The following is a 7,500-nucleotide window of genomic DNA, read 5'->3' on the forward strand; positions in this document are numbered from 1 at the left end:
CACCACTACAGTTTTAACTCCCTGTCAGCCAAACCATCCGTCCTGCCTCACCCGCCATGACTAGTGCAGTTCCCCCTCGGTTTCCACCTCGCCCTTTCCACCCTAAACTCCCGTCTTGTTGTGCTGGCAGGCTGGCTGGCTGGCTGGCTGGGTGGCTGCACGCTCTCTTTCTCTCTCTCTCTTTCTCTCCTCCATTCTCTCTCTCTCTCTCCATGTCGGCGTAACAGTAACGATATAATCTCACTAATTAACTTTTGAACTCCGATACCCAAATGACCCGAGGGCCACCTAGCTCCTGGCGGTGCTCAGGGCGGGTGATAGAAAACGGAATGCGCGGGGATAACTGTTATAGGGCTTTCTAAGGAATTAAAGTTATATCGATTTTCTGGAGATTTGTCGTGATACAGCCTCACTTTCCGACTCTCGATAAGATGTGGTGGGTGCAGAGGGAGGGAGGGAGGGAGGGAGAATGGGAGGAATGGAAGAAGGAACGGAGGTAAAGGAGGAGGAGGATGGAGGAGAAGGGGGGAGGGGGTATAGAAGGAAGTGGTGGGTGTGCGATGATAGTTTCAGTTTCAGGAGGTGTGGAGAGAGAGAGAGAGAGAGAGAGAGAGAGAGAGAGAGAGAGAGAGAGAGAGAGAGAGAGAGAGAGAGAGAGAGAGAGAGAGAGAGAGAGAGAGAGAGAGAGAGAGAGAGCAGTTCTATTATTATTATTATTAGTAGTAGTAGTAGTAGGAATATGTTATAACACATCTTTTCAATGGTGCTTTAATTGGACGTAAAACTTGAATCCAATAAAACACACACACACACACACACACACACAAAATATCACCTAGGGAAGTTATTAAACAAGAATTCGATCAATTATGTGGTTTGGAGACCTAATCCTTGCAATTACCTGTTCTGATTAGGGCAATTAACCTGTGTGGCGAGACGTGCAGGCCAACAAGGGCGTCGCGCCTTTGAACTTCACTATACAAGAGAGTTTTTGCAGTACATTTACTGCTTTTAGTTATTGTTCACCGATGCTCTAAAAGAATCGAGTGTATCTTTGCATGTAGATTCGTTAACCCTTTCACTGCGACACGAAACAATTAGCAGCACCAGAAGCAATGTGTGAAATCTTTATAACTATCTATAAGAAAGTTTACGATGAAAAAGAAAAAAAGAATATATTTTGCAATTCCTTCCCAATTCAAAGACTGGATGTAGAACAGGTGAAAATGTCTCAGAGTGATTAGCAATTAGAGAAAGGTGTACCAAGTGGCAGTCAAAGGGTTAAACCTGTGGCTGGTGAGGCATCTTGCAGTGCTGATCACAATGGATTGCTGTAGGTGGAGAGTAAAGTTTTCTAAGTCATCAGGAGGAGTGAGCGGGCACGGGGTTTTGCGCTTATAGTTTTTGTTTTGTTTGTAAGAGTCGTCCAAGGTTGCTCAGATGAAGTAATGAATGACAAACTGTTACTATCAGTCATATCATTACCTGGCGTTTTGAGTTCTTGTATCCGTATCCATATCCCTCATCAGTCATAGATAAACTGAAAAAAAAAAATAACAAGTTAGACGAATCCTGTGAGTTACAAGGAAAAGTGTATGCTTCATCAGTATCAATTCCTTAAGTAAATATCATGGATCAATTTGACATAAGTGGTGGTATCTGTTACACTAACACTCATTATCTAAAGTAATTCAATGTGTGGGTTAAATGACAGATGTGCTTGCTTTATGTATATTAATTCCTTAAATTAAATGGTATGGATTAATTACTAAGGAGTGTTGATGTTTATTTTAGTGTAATGTAAAGTAATTCCATGAGTGAGTTGCATAGGAAAATGAGTTTTCATTATACTTATATTAGTTTATCAACTAAATGTCAAGGACTTATTGTAAAGAAGTGTAGGTAATCATTACAGTAACGGTTTTAAAATGCTTTTATATGTAGGTTACATGAAAATGCTAAATTAATTTATTCTTACCTTCCTATAAACTAATATTATGAAGGTACTGGACAGGCAAAGTGATATACAACGCCGGTTTTATTGGTCGCGCAGCACAACCATGGAGGCAGAGGAGCGCTGCAGCTGGGGCGCTTTCACGATGCCTTGTGGCTTTGTGACTGCGTGACTAGTAAGACATGCCGTGACAAAATCTACGGAGAACTGCAGGAAGAGATAAGAAGGTTTGCATGAAGGCTCAATGACGTGAAGGAAGTGAGTGAAGGTTGAGAGGATGATGATGATGATGATGATGATGATGATGATGATGATGATGAAAACAGTAATGATGACGACGAAGATGATAATGATGATGAGAATGGTGATGTTAGATGATAATGACAATAATAAAGATAACGATGGTGATGACGATGACGACGATGGCCATGATGATGATGATGATGATGATGATGATGATGATGATGATGATGATGATGATGATGATGAAGATGATGATGATATGATCTTTAAAGAAAACCCACACGTACTCCAGCTCTCACCTCCCCCCTCCCCACCCAGGTGATGTAACATGACCAAGCAAGGCGGGCTACCCATGCTGCCCACTGCTGCACACCCTTGCTTGTCTCGCCTCCACCTGCTGCACTATTCAAGTCGAGTACAATCCTCACCTATTTTCAGTCTTCACCTATATTCCTTGGCGCCTCGTCTGGATAAGGGGTGAAAACTAAAATCCAAATGAATGTGAAGGGAATAAGTGAAAATAAGAGAATAGAGTGTCAAACAAGTGGAAAAAAAAAGTGATCTTGAAATGAGAATGAAGCACATGAGATTCGAATGAAGTGCCGTAAATCACTTCGCCTGTCCAATGCCTTCATAATATTAGTTTATAGGAAGGTTAGAATAAATTGATGCAGCATTTTTCATGTAACCTACATACAAAAAATGTTTTAAATCGTTACTGTAATGAAATACCTACACCTTACAATAAGTCCTTGACATTTAGTTGATAAATTAATATGAATATAGTGAAAGCTCACTTTTCCTATGTAATTCACTCATGGAAATGCTTTACTATGCTAGGTTATATTGTTAGATTAGGTTAAATTAAGTTAGGTTAGGATAGATAATGTTAGGTTAAGTTAGGTTAGGTTAGGATGGATAATGTTAAGTTAGGTTAGGTTAGATTATGTAATGTTATGTTAGGTTAGGTTAGGTTAGGATAGGTAATGTTAGGTTAAGTTAGGTTAGGTTAGATTATGTAATGTTATGTTAGGTTAAATTAGGTTAGGTTAGGAAGGATAGATAATGTTAGGTTAGGTTAGATTACGTTAGGTTAGGATAGATAATGTTAGGTTAAGTTAGGTTAGGTTAGATTATGTAATGTTATGTTAGGTTAAATTAGGTTAAGTTAAATTAGGATAGATTATGTTAGGTAAAGTTAGGTTAGGTTATGTAATGCTATGTTAAGTTAGATTATGTAATGTTAAGTTAGGTTTAGCTTAGGTTATGCTGGAGAATTCATCATTGGGTGAATTACACTACTTGGCACTTTCAAGGAGGAGACTTCGTGTATGGCATTATTTACCTATATGAAACCTAGATAGAAGTGTATAATGAACAGCGAAGGGAGATGTCCTAAGATTATTGCAGTGATTTTTGAACTGCAATAGTATTTACCAGTATGGCATCCAGATACAAGCAAATAATGAACGACGAAGGGGGAAGTCCTAAGATTACTGGAGTGACCTTTGAATTTTTGCAGAGTCGATCACACAAAAGCTGCAACATGTCTTGTGTAGCGCCACAGTCAGTCTGCCACAGTGACCCTCATCCACTGCCACTTGTAATCCAGCCATTCACTAGACTCAGCCTGGACCACCGACACACCTACGTAAGTCTCTCTCTCTCTCTCTCTCTCTCTCTCTCTCTCTCTCTCTCTCTCTCTCTCCTTCTCTCTCTCTCTCTCTCTCTCTCTCTCTAACAGTGCCTCCCACACCCACACACACTGTCCTCTTCTATCACGTTGCCTCGGAGGTGGGTTTAACTCCACGTGTGCATGTAGGATTCATCTTTACAGCTTATAACAATAATCTAGGGTTTAGATGTGGGGGAGTCCTCGTGCACTCTGTCATCTTCACCACACCTACTTGGACACCTATATTATTATTATTATTATTATTATTATTATTATTATTATTATTATTATTATGCACCTATACGAGTATTATCTTACGCTTCAGTGTGGAGTGTAATACAAGAGATGCAATGTAACGGAATATGTAATGTGGAGGGTGTACATGTGCCAGGCGTTGTGTAGGATGTGCACTGAGTTTCCATTATATTTGTAATACAATAATGCCAAAACAGAAAATCATAGAATACTAATCACGTGGGATAACAAAAATAAAAAAAAAGCTGTTATTATTATCATTAGACACGATAACACTGAATGGAGGAGATGGTCTTATTCACTGATGAGCAGGACTTAACTTCGCATACCGTGAAGTCTAACTAACCTGGTTGATTTTAACAAATACGCTACCTTGATTTAAAAGAAAATACTTGGCGGAACGTAACTTCATTTGACACACCAATTATACTGTCACGAGAGACGAGACGAGTATTGTAAAATGCGAAAAGAGCAAACATCCTGACCACTGGCACATCCACAGTCGATTATTCACGAGAGCTATTTTTAGTCAATTCAACAGAGAGTAAGTAAGCATCGTGCAATGTAAAGAAGAGCAATCAACCACACTGACACATCCACGGCTCACATACAGTAGATATTCATGAAGCTTATCACTTCTCCCTTCCAAGAAATAAAGATAAACGTCATTCGAATAAGGAACAACATAAAAAAAAGACAAATATATGAAAAGAAAAGAAAAGAATACCGTTCCATGAAAGAAAATGGCAAAATAAGTTTCCGTGTTGGTCTTTAAGGGGACACTGCAAAAGACGCACATGAAGCCAGTATAATACATACGCCAGTCGTTGTATACTACACACAGACGCCCACTTTTCAGTCCTTTCCATGAATTTAGCTAGTCTATTCTTAAAGCTTCCTATTGACTACTCCCTAACAACATGATTGAGCGTACTTCATCCACGCAACTACCCAATTTATCTATTTCTATCACCCATCCTTATTTCATTCACACTTTAATCATCTCTGTGTCTGTGTCTCGCATTCTATTCAGTTCCAGGGGCAGCAGCGCACCCCCACCACCGCCTCACTCACGCAACACCACCACCTCTCCTCTCAGCCGCTCCCTCGCTAAACACCACATTTTTTCCGCTACTATATTTGTGTGGCTGCACTGCATGAAAGAATCGGGAGGTAACTCACTTTGTTTATTTTCTGTTGTATTTATTATTTTTTATATCGGGGCATGATACGCGGAGGATGAATCAGGGCAGTCATGAAATGCATCGCACAAAGGGAATTACCAATACAAGTGAAATAACGCGAATTCAGTCAAGTGATGGACGGGAAATGTAAATGGGCGGAAGGGATTTTTTCTACTATAATTTTCTTTTTGTTCCATGCGCAGTAATCCCCTTACAGCCTGTTCTTCCAAATAAAATAAAGAAATAAATGATAACAATAGTCGAAAATGTGCTGGCTCGAAAAATGCATTCAAGACTGGAAATAGCTGGCTGAAGTGGTTGACAGATCGCTGGCCGGACAGAGTGACAGCAATCTTTTTGACACCTAAATATCAAGGACTGTTTTCCCGTAATAAGCAATTATTTGAAAAGTATTTTTTTTTTCTCGTATGTTTCCAGAGGCGCCAAGTATGCAGCACGGCCTGTGTGGCTGGGAGAGGAATCAAAGAGACTGCTTTCCGGTGAGCAATGTTTAGATAAAGATAGAAAATAAAACAAATCTATATACATAAAAAAAAAAAAAAAAATCCAGAATCTCCGCTCTCCTGAAATTTTTGAAATACTGCTATTTTTGCCCATGGATAATAACCACTCGCACAGGATGCTGTTAATTTTATCCCAAAATCTGATCTCATTGCTGTAAAAAAAAAAAAAAAAAAAAAAGCGAAGCGAGACAGACAGACATGCTGAACACTATTCATATTGATCTACTCACCTTACCGTTGCCCCCGTGGAGAAGACCAGAGTTCGGACAACCTCGCTCCCTTCTTGTTTTTTTTTTTTTTTCTCGCATGGTACGTCTGTGAAAGAAAAACAAAACAAAAAAACAACAACTTGTTCAGTAGGTCAAAGGAAGAATTAAATTTATCTGAACACTTTCTCCCAATGTCTTTATGAACCAGAAATGTAAGGCATCTTTTGTGATCACTTCTCAACCGTCACTCAGAATTCATGCGTACAAAGCAGGCCACCAAATGACAGAAGGTGTACGTAAGATGCCGAGGAGTAAAGAAAGTAGACGAGTAAATATAGAGAGAAGCCTTTGTCACTGCCATCTTACACCTCTCACTTCAAACTGGCCAGTGGTCTATAGGGAGCACCTTTGTGAGGGTCAGCAGATCTACCAGCACATTTGGTCTTCTTTTGTGTTACCTTGTGTTATCATCGCAAAATACCTAAGCAAAGAAAGTAACCCACTAACATATAACACGAGTATAAAATAATGAATCACGTACATTTTTGCTTGGTATTACATAGGCAGTAACACATCCAGCACTCCAGGTACATTGAAGAGCAACGGAGGAACAGGAGCAAACTTTATCATTACTTTATTTTCGTAAGAGTGTACCAGGAACTAATACATCTAACCACACCCCTCCCCATCCCCCCTCATGAGCCACTTCCTCCTTCCCTCCTTCCCTCTGCACCACCACCACCACCATCACCAGCGAAGCACCACGCCCTCACATCACTCTAAACAGCCACGCCACGTCACACAGCGCCACGCCCTCCTCAACACACACACAATGCACATAACACACATAATATTCGACAATTTCGTGACACAAACACACTTGTCAAACGGGTCCATCCTTCCTCTTGGCGCCTCAGACAGTGCCGCCTCAACCTTGCCCCATAAACACGGCTATAAGTCACCCTCCAGACAGCCTCTCCCCAATAGGTACAAGACCGCACCTAAACCTCACGTGCATGTATAACCCCCATGTCTTAATGTAGTTTCTCCCTTACAGCAGATACAGTGTCTGCTGAAACTCATACTATAAAGTACTGCTACATATCAATATCTCTGACAATTTTCCACTGAAGTCCACTTATTTTGCAAGCTTCTGCGTTGTTTCAGTACTAACATAGCTTTCATAATCTTAACCCCAACAGTAACCTTTCCAGTTTAAGTCACAGTCTGCCACGTCCTTCATTCATGCACGCCGCCACATCATTCCATCCCCAACACATCCCATATGGTTTATCCTATTGCTTCTTACCTCCCCCACAATATTCCACGGACATGACAGGAACAATTTCTGTCTTTACTCGTACATACCAGGCTGGCAATCCTACACGGGGTGGCCCACTTGGACTCAATATAAATCTCACCTCGACACACCACCCCAGTACATCGCTATATCCAT

The 7,500-nt window shown here is 40.5% G+C and overlaps 1 long non-coding RNA gene across 1 annotated transcript in view; it reads right to left on the minus strand.

The window, feature by feature from the left end:
- Positions 1–875: 875 nt before the first annotated feature.
- The window catches only part of LOC135101088 (uncharacterized), a 61,649-nt gene continuing 55,024 nt past the window's right edge, over positions 876–7,500 (minus strand). The window contains exons 2-4 of the long non-coding RNA XR_010269010.1: positions 6,066–6,150; positions 1,979–2,161; positions 876–1,540 (exon numbers count right to left, since the gene is read on the minus strand). This is a non-coding gene — a long non-coding RNA (uncharacterized LOC135101088). The remainder of the gene's footprint in view (positions 1,541–1,978; positions 2,162–6,065; positions 6,151–7,500) is intronic.

Source organism: Scylla paramamosain, chromosome 6, assembly GCF_035594125.1.
Source record: "Scylla paramamosain isolate STU-SP2022 chromosome 6, ASM3559412v1, whole genome shotgun sequence".
Classification (NCBI taxonomy): Eukaryota; Metazoa; Arthropoda; class Malacostraca; order Decapoda; family Portunidae; genus Scylla; species Scylla paramamosain.